This window comes from Delphinus delphis, chromosome 7 (genome assembly GCF_949987515.2).
Source record: "Delphinus delphis chromosome 7, mDelDel1.2, whole genome shotgun sequence".
NCBI classification, from domain to species: Eukaryota; Metazoa; Chordata; class Mammalia; order Artiodactyla; family Delphinidae; genus Delphinus; species Delphinus delphis.
Window position 1 is genome coordinate 85,309,278 of NC_082689.1, and position 20,441 is coordinate 85,329,718.

A 20,441-nucleotide genomic window follows, 5' to 3' on the forward strand; every position below is an offset into this window, starting at 1 on the left:
GTGCAAGAGATCTTGTTGCCTCTATATTCTCAAACAATAAATGGGTTAGGAGACTATAGGAACATGCTTGGGTGGGTTTAGTGTGAAACCTGCCATTTTATTTTGTGAGGGCTGGACTTATCACCTCAGAAGTGAGAAAACAGGTGTGAAAAACATACCCCCTTCCCAACCCCATTTCTTCTAATAAGTGCATTCTTTTTAAAAAACCCTTTATTCAGATAACAAATGATTCCCATAGCCCGTATTCTCCATGCCTATTCGTCACCTTCTTCAACAGAATTGTCCGAAACTCCTAGGATCAGGAATGTGGTGTCATGATAATTTCAGAGAGATACAGGGTTAACTATGGAACACAGTTTCATTTCACTTTGGTTCAAGTTACTACTTGAAAATACAGGTTTGAAGCATCTCTTTCATAAGCATATGCTCCTGAAATGCTGTTAGGCAGCATGAGGAATATTTCTGCCCCCTTAAAAGGAACCACGGTGCTAGAGTCATCACCTCTGGCCCAGGACAGATGTACTGTTCCCACTTACAACCAGAACCAGATACAACCAAGCATCATGCAAGACATTGCAAAAGAAAGCATTTTGTAAATGGTTGTGTAATATGTAATACAAGATGTGATTCGTATGTTCTTATTGAATCATGAGGAAATGATGCTGGTTATCAGTGAGTGGAATACCTACAGATCCATTCCTTAAGGCTGGATCACAAATGTGCCATCACAACTAAAGCTAGTTTTGAACAATCTAAGCAGTTACTATTGCTGAGAAGAATGGTGACTTGACATGGGCAACACCAACTTGACCATAATAGTTTCACTTCAGCACTAGATATTTGACATTCAATAGCACTGGAAAAGGTAAAAGGCGTTTTATTCACGCCTTTTTATACTTGGTAAGTGACAGGTCCCAGCCGTTTGAGTTCCAATTTATTTTAAATAATAGATTTTACAAAAAAAAAAAACACCTCACCTAAACCACTATCTCATGTATTTCTATCTAATTTTAACCTCTTTTTTTAAAAAGTACAGAGGCTGATATACCCACTGAAACTATCCCCTGGCGTACTTACCTTTGCAAATACATTTATCTGATAAATTTGTTTTATACCCTTCTTTCCTACCCACAAAAAATCCTGGCTTCGTTATTTTTTTCACCTCTTCTCCTAATACCATCCACTCTCTGATTCTATTCTTTCTAAGTTCATATACATACAGGTCTCCATTATGACAGAAAATATGTCATATGATTCAGTATTTTAAGCCTCCCATCCTCCATATTTAAAAATGCTTTCTTCTCAACTTCCTTGGGTCAGTAAAGTGAGAATATTTTTTAAAAAACACACATTACAACATATTTATAAAGTAAAAACAATAGTATATCTGGCTTTGTTTTAACTAATATTCTGGACATTTCTAAATGTCTGTCTTCCTTTACAAGCTGCCAACATCGCATGAATTTTTTCTTAATGTGAGCTTTTAAAGGATAAGGACCCAGTCTCTATCAAGCCTTCAGCACTGTAATTCTCGCACCCAGGAAGCCACTGTGTTGATGTTCCAGCCACTGACTGGAACCTTTTTTATATACAATATTTTGGTGCATTTTAGGGAACCTTTTTTATATACAATATTTTGGTGCATTTTCATGTCTCAAATTGCAAATATGACCAGATGCATTGTGATAAGACCAATGCACACCCTCCTGCCTCCACATATGCATCATTAATTTGACAGCATGAAAGTGTTAATGCTAACTTTAATTTGAATTTTTTATTAAACATTTTCTTTATCCTGGACAAAGAAACTAACTGTAGATTATTAGCAAATTCTTCTTTTACAATTAGAAATTGTTTTAAGAGACCATAGCTATTGGGAAGAAATAAGTAAGTCATACGCCCTCCAGGTACACACAAGTGGCTGTCATCTTTTCCAATTCATAACTACTGGAAGTCAAGTCTAAACTGAGCTTTAAAAAAACACAAAAGCCAGAATTTAGTGGTCAATGCATTCAGATCAGCAAGGCTTCCTTAATTCACTGTTAAAATACAAATTCCACTCAAAGGACACTCTAATTATCAAATCCAAAGCCTGTTTAAAATAAAAGGACAAAAATGAAATCAAAACATAAAAACTCCACAGCTTTATTTAAGAAGTGCTATTTAAGCTATAAAGGATTTCCTGTTGTTCTTGTTTTAAATAATTGTATAGTATTCTTTTTGTTCTTGGGTTACTCTATATCCAAATAATCATGTATGTAAATGACTCAATACAACAGTGGATGCCACGGACAATGTAAACATTACTGTTTATCCAGAAGCATTATATGTTCATGTAAAAATGGCATTAAAAGCTTGTGGTCAGATCAAAAAACCACAACTGTAATTGTTTATTTATATAGCTCACCATTACTCTAGTGTAAGTTTACATTTTTTTTAAACTTCTAAACATTGCTGAGTTAGTCTTAGAAGAGTGAAAAATTCATCGTTCGCCTAAATGATTAAAGACAAACAACTTAGGTCTATGAATGCAGCAAGATGCTTTAATATGGAAATTATTTACTTTGCTCAAGCTTATAGTTTTCATTTTGATGCTGCCCTTGAAACTGCATGATAACAGGGCCATTCAGTGGAATTTCTGCATTTTTCTCTTTAGTTCAGGGCAGCTGGTTTCTTTCCTCTCTAAGCAGAAAGCTAAAGTATATTTATCACTCTAACAGTGACTCAAAACAAACAGGAAGTCTTCATCAGCCGGCTCCTGGGCATAGCTGATATTAGGTACTGGCAGAAAGGAAACAGAGACTTCATTCTGTGGGAGTCCGACAGAATGTACATGCAGATGCAGGCAATAACAAAGTTAGGGATGCTCCAAATGACCACCGTGTTCTCCCAAGATTAAGTGCTCTTGCAATGCTCGCCAGTTCTCAGAGTCTGCGAAAATTCCTCAGGAGTTTTCCTTTCCATTTCAGTTTGAAAGAGTAGTTTGAACTGGATACCACAAGCCTGAGAATCCTTGTGAACCTATGCGCCAAAGGAAACCTGGGAGGGAGCTATTCTGGGAGATTTGGCTTTGATCTGGTTGCTAGGAAAAAGCCCTGCTTTTGTCTGGAAGTACTCTGAATGGCTCCTTCAGTCAGAATGAGGCCTGCAGGTCACTGTCTGAATTAAGTGAAGAGGATTTTTTTAATGCTAAAAATGAAGTTGTCGCTGTGTGCCATAATAAAGCTGGAGAGAGCGAACCATGGTGCTGAGCAATGGCACTGGCTCTTTGCTACAGCTTAAACTCCAAGGTATACTGTGAAAATCACTGAAGCATCAAATATATGCAAATATTCCTCAGTGGCACATATGTTGCTAGAGACCTTCGCCTTCACCTTCCTTTTCAAATAAGACCTGTTTCAGATTCAAAGCCCACTTTGTTTTTATTAATATAAATGTTCACTATCAATTTTTTTATGTTATAAATAAAAAGGTCAAACATTCACACCTAACTTTTTGCAGCTAAGCCAAGTTCAGAATGGATTAAACTGCAAACTACTGATATTGATTCAAAAATTATTAGGCAATACACTTTCGGGGGGGTCCTTAAAATATTTTTTATACTTGTTGACTAATCTCCTTGTTTATAATAATGTTTATACCTTTGTATAAGGACTTTACAGCCATTATCAAATCTTCACAGATCCTGGTGAGGTAGAAAGGGAGCAAATCTTATCTCCATTCTACAGATGAGGAAACAGAGATTCAGGAAGGTTGAGTAACAAGCTCACCAGTGGCACATTTAAGTGGCACATTCTGTTCAAATGCAAAAATGACAGTAGGGCCCAGGCTTTGTTTTTCCAGGAATGGGGCTGAATTTTCATCTAGTCACTCATGTGTTCACCTATCTCCTTTAAGACCACTGTTTCTATAGTGACTGTACTCAATCTCCATACAACCTGTTGGAAAAATTGGCAGCAAACGAGCCCAAGTGAGGATCAAACCTCTGACCTTGTAACTATTGGCATCTGGTGCCAATGAACTGAGCCACAGACTGAAAACCTAAGTAGCCCAAAGCAGAACGGGACTGATCCAAAAAGTTCCATTGCTCCCCTTCTAAGTAATTCTGGAATAAGAAAGAAGGGGCTATTTTTCATGAACTTATCTAGTTCTGTTCTCTCAAGTTTGAAACATATTGTACACTCCAAGCAAGTTCTAAAATGTGAAATATAAATTAAAGAATAAGAGATAGCTAAGAGGTAAACTACATGAATGAAAATTTAAATACGGTAAGAAAAAAATGAAAAAGGGAAAAGTGTGCAGAGTCTGGGACCTTCAGGAACTCATCATCATTGTTGAGTGGTTCTTCACCTGTATTTGTATCTGTAGGTCTAGATGGTAAAGCTAAGGAAAGGTTAAAATGAAAGGGATACTTTTCAAAATAATGTTACACGTTTCTCTCTCTCTCTCTCTCTCTCTCTCTCTCTCTCTCTCTCTCTCTCTCTCCCCCCTCTATTTAGGTATAATAGATATCCTCTTTAAAAGAAAGTAAGGACCCTTATATGCAATACTACTGGAGTGTTAATGAGATAGAGCCTGTATTAACCAGGTAATGGAGGATTATCTCCAGGAAAAAAAGCTGGGAAAACACCTATTATATCAGAACACCTTCTAGAAGTTTCAGAAGCAGGAAGGCAGCCTAACCTATCTTTTAGAATGCAAATTTCCCTGCAGAACACCAGGTAAAAAAACTCAGGAAGCCTAAAGCAGAAATCCCTGCCAAAAGACAAAACAGAAGTGTTTTCAGGGCTGTTTATCCTCTCTCAGTCTACCTGTTTACTTACTCAAATCTCTTTTCAAACTGCCTATACCATTGTAGGTCTGTGAATCGTGTATCTGTGAACACTGCAAAAATGTCCTTAATCCATCTCTGAAAGCCACAAAGCTGATCTAGGTTTTAGCATCAAATTGATGGATCCTGAACTCTCTCTGTCCAGAACTACTAGTATGCTGGGCCCAGCTCTGAATGTGGAAAGGAACCAAACTGCTTTCCTGGATCCATGAAATAACAATAGGCTAGCAGTACCAATTAGCTAGACCACACAATGGTTCTTCGGGCAATGACTAAGACCTCCTACTGAGTGGGACCCAAACCCTAGGGCTTACACTACCCTTACTTATTCACCACTGCCTTGTACAAATGTTCTAGCAACCCAGGAGAACTTGGCATTAATTTCTCAGTGTGTCACCATGGCTCAAGTTAAGCAAAAGCCAAAAATGAATTAGGTAAATATAGTAAGTTCAGGCACAAATTCAACAGGTGAATTTATTTGCAAATTACTCTTTTGATCCTTCTCCTTTAAGATTCTCTTTAGAGACATAGGAGAGAACTTTATCATTCTTAAAGTAGAGAAAAGCAGTACTTGATTTCAATATTTGGTGCACAGCCAATCATATAAAAATATTAATTAAAAAATCCCTTTTTGAAGTTATTATGCATTTATTGCAAGATTATCGATTTCCACAATGAGAATTTTACTGTTAGTATTGGGTTGATGTGAGACAAATATTTTCCTGGAGATTTCTCTATCATTTAATTGAGTCACCTTATTCCTTCTGCCCCATTACACAACTGTTCCTGTTATTCTTTGAATTAATTTGTATAAAAGCCTTCTGCAAAAGCCATCTTTCTGGATCCACAACCTCCTCTCTGAGCATTTGTTAACACATTACATTACACTAAAGTGAATCCACCCACCAGAAATTAGACAATCTATCCTGTTTTTATATTTTTTGAAGGCTTACAAAGTGCTAATCATTAAAGCAGTGATTCCCAGCCCTGGTTTTGTGATAGCCTGGGGTACCTCCAATTACCTCATAGATCTTGAAAAAGCAAAATTCCAAAAATTTTTCAAAAGAAAATTAATTATTGTTTTATTTAATTTGAAATATAAATATCTGCCATTGGAGATAGAGTGTGTCACAGTGGGACTTGATAGGCTGGAACACTGTAAAAAAAAAAAAAAAAAAAAACAACAAGCAACAATAGCCCATTGAAACTCCTCAAAGCTCAAAATCATTATGCCTCCCCCCCCCCACACACACACACACAAAAAAAAGAAAGAAATGCTATTCTTACTCTTAGGAACTTGAATTCTAACACACACCTTATGAGAGGCACAGAAAGGAACTAGGACAAAACCCATTCCAGGACATTTCCTCCAAAAGAATACAAATAAGGTGTGTCAAACATTTTCTTGAATAAAATAAATACGATAATATCTAATAATACCACTGAACTATTATATGTGCCTAAATTACATTTATACTAAGAAATGAGAAAATCTCTGGAATAGGACCAGAATTGCTTTTTAATTGTCCATTAGAAAAAGCAAAGAATAAAATCGCCTGTAGTGATTTCCTTTTGAGATCATTCACCTTATTTTTAAAATACGAAAATCAAAAACATATTGAGACGCATGGTGAGGCTGAGCAATAAAACCAAAGCAAACCGTCTCCTTTCCTCAGCTCAGGCTCTACAGCAAGCAGCTACAGCAAGCCCACAGTGCCAGCTTGAGACTGGCAAGGCAACTAGCACTGCACGAAACAAAATCTGAACTCCTCAGTTCCACGATTCCACGGAGGACATCTCTCTCTCTCCTCACCTTTCTTTCTTTTCTTCTGAATGGAGGTCTTTCTATTTAGGGATGTTCTTTCATTATGTGAGATGCCTCCTAAGCCAATGAAAAACAATGACAATTTTATTTTCACATGAAGATCCCTCTCCCAGGGCCATATTCCATGAATGAATGGCTTGTAGGACAGACCACTAATAATAAACCCCACCAACTGTGCCAACACAAGTATAAGAAAAGCCCGGGGAAGCTAAGGCTGGCCAAAGGAATTCTACCATACCTGCAGCGGCTGACTCCTTCCAAGAAAGCTGTTGAGACTGCTTGCTTATTTGCCAGGAAGGTATTCCTTTTTTTAAAAGTAAAAATAAATAGCTCCTACAACCTCTTCGCTGTTTTGAAATCACTATTTCTAGTAGAAAATAAATTCGTAAACTTCATCTGTTAAGATACTGGAGAACTATACTGAACAAAACGTACCAGTATTTGTTGAAGGAGCGATCCTATACTGGGTAGGAAAGGAACTGGGAACAAGGAGGTCATTTCCCATTCAAATTTAAATGTCACCATGAAATAGTGTCAAAAAATCAGACACATCAGGAGTGATTGCACATGTCACAAACTCATCTCATCTGACCTCCCCAACACTTGTACTGTGAGTGTTACTGTCACTGAATTGTCTGGATTCCAAAGAGCGTTCTGGCTGAGCTCTCACCCACCCTATGGATTAACTAAGACCTTTTTTCTTTCCCTTTAAATCTCAAGATTGTTTTCCCCCTGCAACACAAGAGGCTTTTAGTCCACCTACCCAACATCAATAAGCTGACATGCAAAGAAGAAAACAACTTGGTTAACTGTTGAAACAGAATATACTTTTTTTAAATCCACATGATTTATTACACAATTTAATTCATTTATTGGGTAAAACATAAGCTCTACCCATTACTCAAGCCATCCTCTCTCCCACTCTTTTCATTCATTCTTCATCCATTTAACAAATATTTATTGAGCAACTACATTCAAAGCACTTTGCTGAGCACTGAGTTTGCAGCACTGGATAAGACAAAGCAAGTCCTGTCCTCTGGAGCCAAAATTCTCCTGGAGAGAGTGGCCTGCTTCCTAACAAGTGCGGGAAGAAAATAATCGTGGACATAATATTTCAGGTTGGTTGTCCCAGGAAGAGCTCTCTAAGGCTAGGATGTTTATTTGAGCTAATTTTCTGCTCGAAGAAAAAGCCAGTCAAAAAAAAAAAGTAAAAATGTCCTACAGTGAGAATGAGCTTGGTCAGTCAAGAGACAGAAAGGAGGCAGGGAGGCTGAAGCATAATGAAAAACAAAATAAGGTACGCCTGGAAATTTAAGGGACTTGGAGGCTGGAATCTGTTCTAAAGGCAAGAGGCAGCCTTTGGAGAATATTAAACAAGGAAGTGACTTGATCTGATTGAAGCTTTCCAACAGCAGAGTGTCAGCTCTCTGGGGAGTCTAATGAAGAATCAAAGCACAGAAGATTCAGGATATATTTTAGAGTCAGAGGAAGAAAAGGGATCAGAAATAACTGTCATGTTTTTACTTGAACAGCTGAGTGTATGGTAAGCCATTAACTGAGATGGAGATGATTGGGAGGAATACTTCTATTCCTTCTCTCTTAGGTGCGAGAGGTGGAAATTCACCTATTCAGCTTTGTCCAGCAGCAGTCCTTGAAAGCATGAAAAACGGACTTTTATCAGCTTTCCTCATTTTTCTTATGTTCTAGAGTTCTATTTAAATCACAATATTCTAGGTTGCTGGCATGCTTTTCTACTCCACTCCCATCAACTTCAAATCCTAGTTTAAAATCCAACTCCTCTAAGAAAACTTTGCTGATTGAAACTCTCCACATGATGATTACTCCTTATTAATATCCATTCTTTCCATTTTTATTATAAATCGGTTGCTCTATTTTTGCTGTTGGATTTAGACCAGATTCCTTGGCCTTCTTTTCTTTTTCAGCCTCTAACTGCCCCACCTCCCAACTGCATCCTTTGCGTATCCCCAGTGCCCCACCGAACTCTGTGCTACCCAAGCCTGAGCTCTGCTCCCTCCACAACTGTTCTCTAACTGGCATTCCCTCCTCATATTTCTACCTGCCTCACAATCCAGCCAATCCTTTAAGACTCAGATCAAGAGATCTCTTTTCAAAAACCATTTTTGACCCCTCCCCAGTCAGAGGTGATTCCTCTCCCCCCATCCCCTAGGAGGCAGTGGAGTATAATGGCTAACATTTCCAGCTCTGGAGTCAGGCTCTCAGCTCACAGGCCCACCTCGGCCTTGTCTTAGCTGTGTTCCTTTGGGTAATTTATTAATATGTATAGTTCTCTACTACTTCATCTGGAAAGTTATAGGGTGGGGAGGGAGGAAGTAAGAGTACCTATAACTCAGAAAATTGGCCTGAGGATTGAGATGACACACCTAAAACATATCACAAAGTCTGACACATAATAAGGACTCTTCAGTGTTAGATACTTTTGCTATTTTCATTTCAGCATTCTTCGGCTCTCCTGTAAAAATAACAATCTACTTTGTGTGTGGTTGTCTTTAACCCATCAGATTAAAAGCTCTCTGAGGATATGATGGCGCCTTTTTCATCTTTGTATTTAGAAGATATTTTATGAATATCTAGTGATAAATAAAGGCTGAACATAAAGTAAACAATTTTAAAGATTTTCATTTCTTTTGCCCAAATAGATTGATTCTTCTTAAAGTAGAAATACTATCTTTTCGCTTATTTTCAAATTGCATATTGGCCAGTATGCACATATACTGTGTGTATATATATGTATATACACACACTATATATGCTGTGTATATATATTATACAGTCTACATTTTCATTTGTTTTGAATTTTCTGAATTAAGAAACTCCAAAATAATCAATACTAGTAATGCATATATCATACTAAATCCACCAGTGATGCTGATTTTAAAAAGGAATACTATCTCTTCATTTATCCTAAACATAAGGAATTATCCCAATGGGGCATCATTCCAACTCACAAAACTCTTCAGGCTTCTGAAGACCCAGCGTTAGCAGGAGGTTCTTATTAGTGACATGTGCCTTCTCATCAACAATCAACTAATATTTATTGGACAAAGCGTGGATGCAGCATACCATGCTGTGTGCTTTGTACACATTTTCGAAATATGAACACACTATCTCTGTTCTCTTACATGTCAAGAAAGACAACACTCATGACCATAATAAATAATAAAAAACATACGTATCTCTATAGGTATCTCATCTCATAGAAGAAGGAAAACCTTCAATAAGCAGGTAGGTCTTGACAGGCTTTGAAATATGACAAGGACAGTGTCTAGTGGAGAAATAAAGGGAAAGAATGTGGATTTGAAACTCAATCAAGGGTCAGTTGTAGTTTACTTTCTTTTTAACTAAGTACGACATGCTAAAATAGGGATAAAAACTAGATTAAAAGATAAACTTGGAGTCTTTGCATCTTTCTTCACAAAGTACCACTTAAGCTAGAAAGGATTTCCCAGTTTCTAGTAAACATAATGTTATTATATTCTTTGTTCCTAGATTATCTTATATCCCAATAATTATAGATGTGAATTACCCAATCCTGCCTAAAGAATGTCATTTTTCTCCAGTGATGAGCTGGTTTCAAAACTCCAGAATAATTATGCTTTAATATAATCCATTGTAGTTTTTTCTCTGGTTCATTTGTTTTTTTCTTTCTTCACCTTTCTGTCCTTCATTTCTTCCTTCTTTTCTTTCCTTTCTTCTTTTGAGTTTTTCAGCATTTGTGAATAATCTGGTCAACCTTCCAGCTAACAGTCTGTGTCTTCAGCCACTAGTCAGCAGCTATACTCTATTCCACAGACTGAGCTATTTAACTGCACAAGTTCTTGTCTCCAATACACACTCTTCTCTTCTCGGTTGAGTTATAAAACATACTTTTTTCATCAACCTCTAAAAAAAAGTAACAAAGGCTCCATTCTTACACACAAACTCAAGCATCCAGGATGATTTCTCATGTAGCATCCATTTAAACTCTCAGTATTTCCATGTTACAATCTAACTGCCTATGGCACATCCTGAATTCTGATAGAAACTTCTCCAATTCTATCTGTAAAATTCATCTCTCTTGATGTTTGACTGACAAACTACCTAAAGTACACTCAAACTGAAACAAGTGGCTAATAAAACCACTGAGATAACCATTCTCTGCTTGGATTCTTGATTTCTACATACTTCTTTATTCGTATCTAGTAGAGCCTCCATGGATTACACATTTGAATTTAATAAAATTTTGGCCTATGTCTTTCTGCCTCCTACATTTTTTCTCTGCTCAGCTACTAATAGTTATTTTCCATTAGCATTCAAGTTAACTTAGTGGCAAAATCCATAATCTCAAATACAAAACTGTTCAGCTCTAACTGAAAGTAAAGGACATCTCCTAATTTTGTACCCCACATTTACACCTCAAAATCGTTGTAAGAAAACCACTCTTACCTTTCCTGTTTGTTTTTAATCTCCAGCCTCAACAAAACGACCTATGTTAAAATTGAGGACATTTATTTTAATTCATCGAAATTGGTCTTTGCCACTGCATTGTTTGCCTTTTTGCCACTGAAAAATGGGGACTTAGAGAGTAATGAGTGAGAGAGGGCTCTGGAAGGAAAAGACATTATTTGATATAATAACATCATAATAATAGAGCTCCTTCCCCACACGCTTCAAAACTGGCTCAGAATTTAGGAAATGGAATGCAATTACTTTTTAAGTGGGAATTTAAGTAGGAAGTTAAACAGTTTAACTACTTTATTTTTAAGTAGTAAGCTCCCACAGGGTGGATTTTGCTCTTTTTATTTACTGCTGAATCCCCATGTCTAGAACAGGTGCCTGCCACATGGTAGGGGTTAGCTCAATAGAAGTTAAATGAATGAGCTACTTTACCAAAAAAATGGTGAAACTTGTTTACTAGCTGTCAAAAGTAGGTTCCTTCATGCATAAAATAGCATCAACTGTGTAATTTGCCCCTACTTCCTCCTTTTGCAGAAAGCCAACAAAAGAACTGTAACTTTTTACCTAAGGATCAAAGGTGTCAACCTATTGGCTCATGCTCCTTTAAAGTCCTGGATAATAGTCTTTGGTTATTTTTAGATAATTTCTTTTGTTTCAGGCTTGAAAAGAAGTATTAACAAAGATCAAAAAATAAATCACTGATTCAGCGCAGGAAAATGCATATTAAGAAGTTCAAATTACAGTATGTGGAAGCTGTGAGCTAACCTTCCCAGAATACAAGTCAGATCTAGCTTTAGATACTAAAGTACTATATTGGTCTCACTTGGGACCCATCAACATAAAAGGAATGAAGAGAACTTGAAGAGTTTAAAGTCTGAAAAGGAAAGCAGAAAACAATTTAACAATTATAGAGTGACCCATACATTCTCAATACCTAAAACAATAAGCCAAGAGGTAGAAAAATACAAACTAAATTGTAATAATGGTTAACTCTAGGTTGGTGGGATTTTGAGTGAGTTTACTCTGACCCATAATTTTCCAAACATTCTACAATAAGTATGTAAGACTAGCAGAATCAGAAAGAAAATAATACACATACTTCTTAAACCAAGAAAAAAACCAAGGGTAAAATCATGTGATACATGAAGAAAAATTAAAGGATTAAGATTCCAGTTGGCCCTCCATATCCGTGGGTTCTGCATCCATGGATTAGGAGGGCCTACTCTATTCTTTGTACTGAGTGTTTCGTATAAGGAACAAGAGCATCCTTGGAGTTTTGTTTTTTGTTTTTTTTTGGGGGGGGGAGGGTGTCCTAGAACCAATCCCTTGCAGAACCCAAGGGACAACTGTATATAGCCAACTAAGAGAAAGCACATTGGTGATTTTAACAGTCTTCACTGTTTAAAGCAGCCATTAACCTAAACCTACTGCAAAGCATACAGAATGGACTTATTTCTTGTTAAATAATTATATATATATATACACACACATATGTGTATGCATAAATACACATACATACACAACATACACACACACACATACATACTGACAGGGAGTAAGGTTCTTAGAGAAAGGGCAAAGGCACATAAACTATGTGAAAAAAGAAAAAGCGTCTATATAATTAGGATATCATTTAAGGCAGCAGCTCTTATACGGTGATGAGATGTGAAGATGGAGAACATGAACAAAGGTAAAGGAGTATGCCTTCCCAAGGGGACACTGAAGAATGTCAGGAAAAGGAGACATGTTTAAAGTAAAGGTTGAAATAGAATGCCTATTGTGCTGCAATCAAGGCATACCCTTGGAAGTGTCCAATGTGTGAACACACATTCTGGAGTAGAAAAATGTTTGAGAATTCCTAACCTACCATCTGCAAGGTGAAGGATTCTGGAGAGCCCAAGACAACATGGGAACAGGCAGTTTCACTTGCAGCATCATTAGAAATGAAAGGTCTTGTCAAAAAGAAAGGACCCAAAATTAAGCTCAGTTTGTCTCACAAAGCTGACTGGAAGCTTTCCTGATATCTGTATATCTTGATCCGAAATTATCTGGTAGAATACAACCCAAAACCTAGTAACTTCCTTGACCCATTCTGTGGTCAAGGAGTTGTATTATTCTTAACAAAGCTGTCATTTTTAACCAGTTTCTTTCCAGTTGTCACAGAGATAGTAAATAAGAAATGAACAGTATTCACATAACAAAAGGTGGCCTCTCTCAAGTGTCATAACCGTACCATAAAGAGGGATATCAAGAAAATATGCTCTCACTCAAAGGAATTGCTCTACTGGCAGAAATATCAGGAATGTTATCAAATGCCATGGTTAATTGGAGAGACACTTGGAGGATACGGGGTTTTCCAGGCTCTTGAAATCACATTGTATAGGTATCTATTTCCCTTTGACCTCACAACAATGACAATCACCAGGTATATCTAGGATTAAAATGGTTTGGGTCAATTCAAACTTTCACACCGGATCTGAACAAGGCAGATAGAAAACACAATCCAACCTAACCCATCCATTCAGGATAGGAGCCCCTTCCAGGCTCTCCAATTCCTCAGGCAGTGCTACAACTGAAAACACAGTCAAAGGAAGCATTCTACAAGAAATTCAACTGGCTTCATTCTTCAAAGAGGAGTAGTGAGGATTTACCCAGCACCTACTATGTGTTGGCAACTGTACTGAACATTTTACATCCACTATTTCTTTGGGTTCCTGAGACTGTCCAGTTCTTGCTACTCTCTCTAAAGTTAAATTTGGGGAAATTCAAAGGTCCCTGGAAGGCCCCCATCAGTAGTAGCCAGAGAGGTGTTTAGAGTAAGTCCAAGACTAACCTAGTCCCAGGCACTCAAAGAAGGCTACATAGTACAACTGGATGGAGAGGAGTGGAAAATTGTTGTATTATGGAAGGCCTGACGCCACCACCTTGCATCAGAGCAAATTCTGAAGGAGTTCCAAACCTGAATTATTCTCCTTAGGGTTATTAACTCACCCTATTTGGCTCTTATATACCTCACTCACTCATTCTCTCTCTCAGTTTCTATGCCCTCATGAGACAAAAAGGGTGCACAGAGTTGGTGAGAGGTGACAAAGATCAAAGGACAGCATCACCCTGCTTGTTCCAAGGTGTTAGCCCTGGGACTCTACTGTTACTCTCACTTCCACCCACAACCCTTTTATTTTCTGATGTATATTGAACACTGACCAGAAAGCTTTCTCCATTCCCATGCCCTACTCTCTATCTCATCTCCCTTTCCACATCCTATTCCCTCTACCTACACGTACACACACACACACACACACACACACACACATTCTTACACACCTCCTTTTTGCTTTAAAGGGCTCTGAGTACTCATCAGAGAGAAAAGGAAACATTCAGACCTCACTGGCTATACACATGTACCCCAAGTCAAATTCTGACTTGGTTTGGGGGTGGTTTCAATTTATTAGTTTTATTAGTTTCACAGTCACTAGTCAATGCCATACAAGAATCAATTTCGAATACCCTTCCTTGAAACGGAGTTTTGACGGTCCTAGTTTAGGGCAGAGGCTAAAACTAGATAGCATTTTTTTACATCACTTTTGTGAATACAGCCTGTTGGCAAAAGATTATTAAATAACTCTTGTTGCCAATTTCCCTTTGTTATCCACATCTCAGAAACCTGCACAACTCAGCTGCATGTAAAACGATGCAGAAGCATTTTGGTGCCAGCAGCGATGCACCCGTCAGGCAGAGGGCCACATGGGCACTGGAGAGGCCCCTCTTTAAAAGTCAGCATTCCCTCCCAAGTGTGTCCTTCCTGTTCTCTAATGCTATTTAAAGCCACATAGGGCTCTCTTACTTCCATCTGAGTAGTAGGCTCTTCGCTCTGTTCCTCTTCTGGTCTGTACTGAAGAGATGTAAAGGGAAAAGCCTCAAAGGTGGGAAGTTATAAGTTTATGTGCAGCAACGAGGCAGCCATATCCTTCTGCTTTCCCCTGAAAATCAAGCATCACCTTATCATTTCCTCACCAAGATTAACTCCTGCTTCCTGAAGAGTATTTCTGAGGTAGAAAGCAGAGGTGGTGAAAAAAGGGGGAGCTGAAAAGTCCAATCTGTCAAGCTCCATTTTAGAAGAAAGGAAAACTGAAAAGTGAGCGTATTTAACGTGAGCCATTTCCTGCACTCAGGAGGGAAGAAAGCGCGCAGCAACTGCGTGCTGGAGGAGATCCGCACTGGTGTTATCTCTGACCTGCAGCTTAGCCCCAGTGTCTCAGCTGCCAAAAAGCTCCCATTCAACGTTGTGCTGAGTTCATCAATGCTCCACGTGTCAGGATCCTAACAGGAAAAAGCAGGACAGACAGTCTCTCCATTCAACCGCCTGGGGACCCCATGACAACTAAAATCCCCTCGCAGACCGTCCATATCAACCTTCGGCAGGTCAGAGCACACAACCCCTTCAGAACCACAGGCTCAGGCCCACACCCTTTCCCCCTGTCAACATTGTCATTTTAAACAGAACATCGAGCCTTATCACGAAACCTGAAGTAAGTATGACAATTAAGATGGATTGCAAAGCCTGCTTGTGCTTCACAATTAACAATCGCTTGGCAGCGGGTTCCACACAACTGTTGGGGGGTATGGCAAGAACTTTATCCCTGCTTAGTGCTGCATTAGCATATTTAGTAGCCTGCAAGACATAATTCCTAAGACATGAACATATTTTTGTCTTTTTAAAAAATCTGCAATTAAGCTATAATATGTAGAAACTCTGCACCCGGCAATCAACGTGCAAACACCAAGATGGAGCTGGGGGAGAGGAGGGCAAGCGAGAGAAATGTTCCCCCAGTGCTGATAACACCCTGAACCAGTAACTGCTTCCAGTGTCATGGGTTAGCTAGAAAACTGTGGCTCCTTCCTGTCTGTGACAAATTTGGGGGTGGGGGGGAGGACTGGGGCTGCCCTGCTGATGGCATCAGGTGATTGCTTTGTTAGAGCACAGCTATGTGCTTTAAACCCACAGATGAAAAAAAAAAAAAAAACAGACCCGAGCTGACCCTAGTGTTTCCTTAGCAAACTATGCTTTTTATCACAGAAAGTACTTTCTGATTCTCAATCTCTGAGTAATAAGCGATGCTGATAAAAATCACTTTTATTTGACAAGTGTGAGGGCTCTTCCTCAAGTTGTCCGTGATTTTCCCTTACTTGCTGGCCCATCTACCACACTGATGAAAAAGGATCAGGGAGTACTGTGCCAACCTTACCAAAAACACAAGCTGGGTACTGTCCTAACCTTCTCTAGTGCTTTCACTGTACACGCTTGGCCCTAGAGTCCAAGCAAGCTCCGGGTGGGGGCTGAGGAGAAAAAGAAACACAGCCAGATCTTTCGGAGACAGCAGGACTTTGTCTTTCTTGATATCTGGGTTGCAAGAAGGCAGGATATCCTGCCAAATATATTACAGCCATGAGACCCACCTTGTGACTTAAGACACTGAAGAAGCTGAGGAGCACAGAAAACACAGGTGTGTGTTTCTGGGAAAGAAACCTCACCCATTTACTCTTTTGTAAAAGACAGCATACACACACACACACACACACACACACATATACACAGGCACATGCACAGACACACGCATGCCCCCCCTTTAGGTGAGCAGCTCTCCAGTGGCATAAAAGCGAGCATATGAAAGTAACAAATGAGATTTAGCACACAAAGTCTTTCTTTACAAAACCAGAAGAGTAGCAGATTAAAGCACCTGGCAGTCTTGGCAAGCCAAAAGAAAATCTAAGCTGTGACAAAACAAAACAGGTGTACAGGTATAAAACTTTTGCTTTCCAATAATGCCCCTCTCTTCACTGGAATGCTTTGACAGGTGCAGAAGTTCAAGTTACAGTGGGGAAGTGGCAAATAAATACACAGTATTAGCATCTGACGTGCTTGCTGAGCACCGGGGATGTTAATAACTGGCAAGGTACACTAATCTCTGATTGCAACATTTGGTTTACCTTAATCTGGAGGGACAGCTGTATTAAAGAGGGAATTATACTAATCAGTTCAAGGCCCTTGCATATAAAACTTCCCATTAGGCTTAAAGTACACCAGCTTATGCTCATTCTCTAGGAGCCTTACATCTGGTTCTGAATAAGGCTGCCTCTCATTTGCAAGGTACAAACTGAAAACAAGGGGGAGGGGGGCTGACAGTTGCTGGAGGATGGGTGATAGAAGAGTAAGCTACTAATTCTTTGAAATTTTTAACAGCACAAAACTAGCTTCTAGGCATCTTAATACTAAAAGGGGGAAAAAAAGCATGTGTTATCAACCCTAGGCCATTTTTTCCTGTTACCGGAGGTGACCAACATAAAATAAAATTGATGATGTCAGTCAAAAACAGCTAAGCACAAAGCTTGGCTTTGTTATCTTAAGTCAGAAGGTATGATAGGCCATGCCATATGGCTCTAATCCGCCTCTATCTCCCATCACCTAACAGGAAACCTTCATGTAGCATGACCTTATTTGGCTGGTTCCAGGTTAGGGCTGCCCAAAGGGGATTTTTCTGTTTCTACTATATCCAAGGTTTATGTTGATTTTTTTCTGAGCCCTGCAAACTATAAATCCGACTGATTACTCTGCACTCTTTTGCTTGACTGAGCCTTTACAATCAGACATCCCCGTTAACAATAAGCTCCTAATGAATCAAACATCTATGGCATTAGTTTCACCTAGCTGCCTCTTTCCCATGCACTGTGCTGCTTTGTCAGACCTGGTTTGATGAGAAAAGCTAGTGACACTTGCTGCACCTATTGATAAACAATTCAGTAATGAGGAGCATAACAAAAATTACCTAAAACAACCTGATTAAAAATGACAGGCAAGGCTTACTCCATTGCTCTATAGCGAAGGTAACTCTGGTCCTGCACTGGGAAAATAACGAGGTAAAATAAAATTTCCTTCTTTATCAAGGAGTTCACTTCTGAATGTGTGTTTATGAAGAGATTAAATTTTTCCAGTGAAGTTTTAAATTCTTTCAGATTATGTGATTATCAATAACATTAGGGACTCATAGAATTCAGGATGCTTGTCCTTCAACTTTCTGAGATGAACTCTCTGCTTGTTCTGCTTAAAGTTTCTGAATAATCAAACTAATATTGAGATCTTCACTTACTTTCTTAAATGTGAATTTAGTCATTGAGAAACTCATTCGTGCAAGTGCTAATCATTAGGTAAGTATAGTGTGGGCACAAAAAGAGAGATTCTAAGATACAAAAAAAATTTTGGAACAAAGTTGAAAAAACCTTCATGGACAAGATTATCTTCCTAAAAGGAATAACTTAACCTTACCATGGACATTGAAGTTTCTTTCATTGGGGTCACCCAGGGGACCTTTGCAACTTCAAAACAAGCTTATACCCAGAGGAGGCCAGGCTCTCGTGAAAGCTTGATTCAAAGACAGAAACGTGTGGGTTTTGCAATTGTGTGGCAGCATGTTGGGAGGGTTTCCATCAGTGCACAGATGCACTTGAAAATCAAATATGGACATGGGGAATGTTTTTTGGAGATGGAAAATGAGTGCTGATGACATGTTTATACTTCGCAGATGGATCCAGTACAGAACCATTTTTTGTAAAGAAACAATATCCACCATTTGCTAATTTTTTTTAAACAGCTACAAAATGGTGGCACAAAAAGTGAATATTCCCATCATACATACTCCACCTGTTCATTGGTCTTACAAATGTCTTCCATCCTGACTGTAATCAATGACTGTTGTAGTCTTATTTTTTCTCAAATGTTATCCAAAAGAATATGAAAAAAGAAACACAATACACAAAGGCATTTGGAAGAGCAAAATGATTTGAAATTAATTTGCTACATATGAAAAACTTAGAAAATGACAAATGCTATTAAGTAACAAATGCCGAGTTAATCCTGAAAAAATGCATCTTCTTATTGGCATATTTTCTCCTTAAATGTGATATCAGAGCAATTTTTGAACATTTTCTACTTAGAGTCTAGAATTGTCTCCTGTATTCCTTCTTTTGGTCCCACCTTGGATCCCTTAGGTATTTGAACCTCTGGAAAACGCAAACACTTAGCATAGTATAAACACTAGTTGTTGCCTTATTACTGATACATTATAGTGATAGTTTATAGTTATAAATTATGATAACCTGGAAATGCACAATATGTATAGAATATGTATTTATAAGAAGATAATGTATTTATAAGAAGATAATCTAAAACATTTAACTACCAAAGAACATTATTAATGGCATTGTAAATCTGCTCAGTAGGAGATATCAGGATAATCAACTCAACTTATTGCCACCATCAATAATATTAACTTGCCATTTCAGGTATGAAATATTGATAAAAGTGACTCACCTCAAAGATGTAGAGACTGTAAAACAATGAAGAAGATGTGGATGTGAAATATAAAACCTAATAGTTTGATCATTTAAAATAAATTCTGAACACATTTTCAGACTTGAATGAGTATGTTTTTTTAAGTATTCCAAAAAACATATGACATACTGAAATTAATTTTTTCTTAGTTTTGGTCAGACAAATTAACTTTTCCTGATTTTTTTACCTTTCTTACCATCTATATTCAGAACCTACTGAATTCCACAGCTAACCTTTAGTCAATCATGTTTTTCTTCTAAGAATCAGTTTGAGGTTAAGAATTAGAAATGGAATATGAATCCCAGAAAACAGTCAAACAGCCTGAGACTGGATAATAAAATCTTGAGAATATATATAAATCGACATGTTCTTTCAACCCTGTTGTTTCTGGCAGTGTACCAAACATAAATCTGCAGTTCTACATTCTGTGATTCTAACACCTTGTTATCATCCTGGAACTAACAAAAGCCTGTGTACTCTTCTCTAAATAAAGCAAGTTTTCGTTTTTATTGCTGGATTTTTGACACATGTGAATAAGGACAAAACATTTTATAAATTCTTAATTATTTTTTGCCTATCCATCAAAAAAAAGTTTTAGTCAAAGGCTTAATGTATTCTTAGAGTTCCACAGAAAATTTTATTTAGTACTCTATCTAAATTAAACTCACTGAACTTTGGAACAGTCAAGAAAAATGAAAGTATATCCTCCCAATTTTAGCACTTATTACATAGTTATGTTCTAATCATCATTCAACAAATGCATAGACCATAAAGATCTATGGAAAAAATTAAAATCATTTGTTTCAATTTCTTTATTTAAAATATTAGGAAAAGGAGGTCCGAGAGGCATTATCACTATTCAAGTTCACATAACTAGAGTATTCCTGGAAATCATGTTTTCTGAGGCTTGCTTTATTCTACCA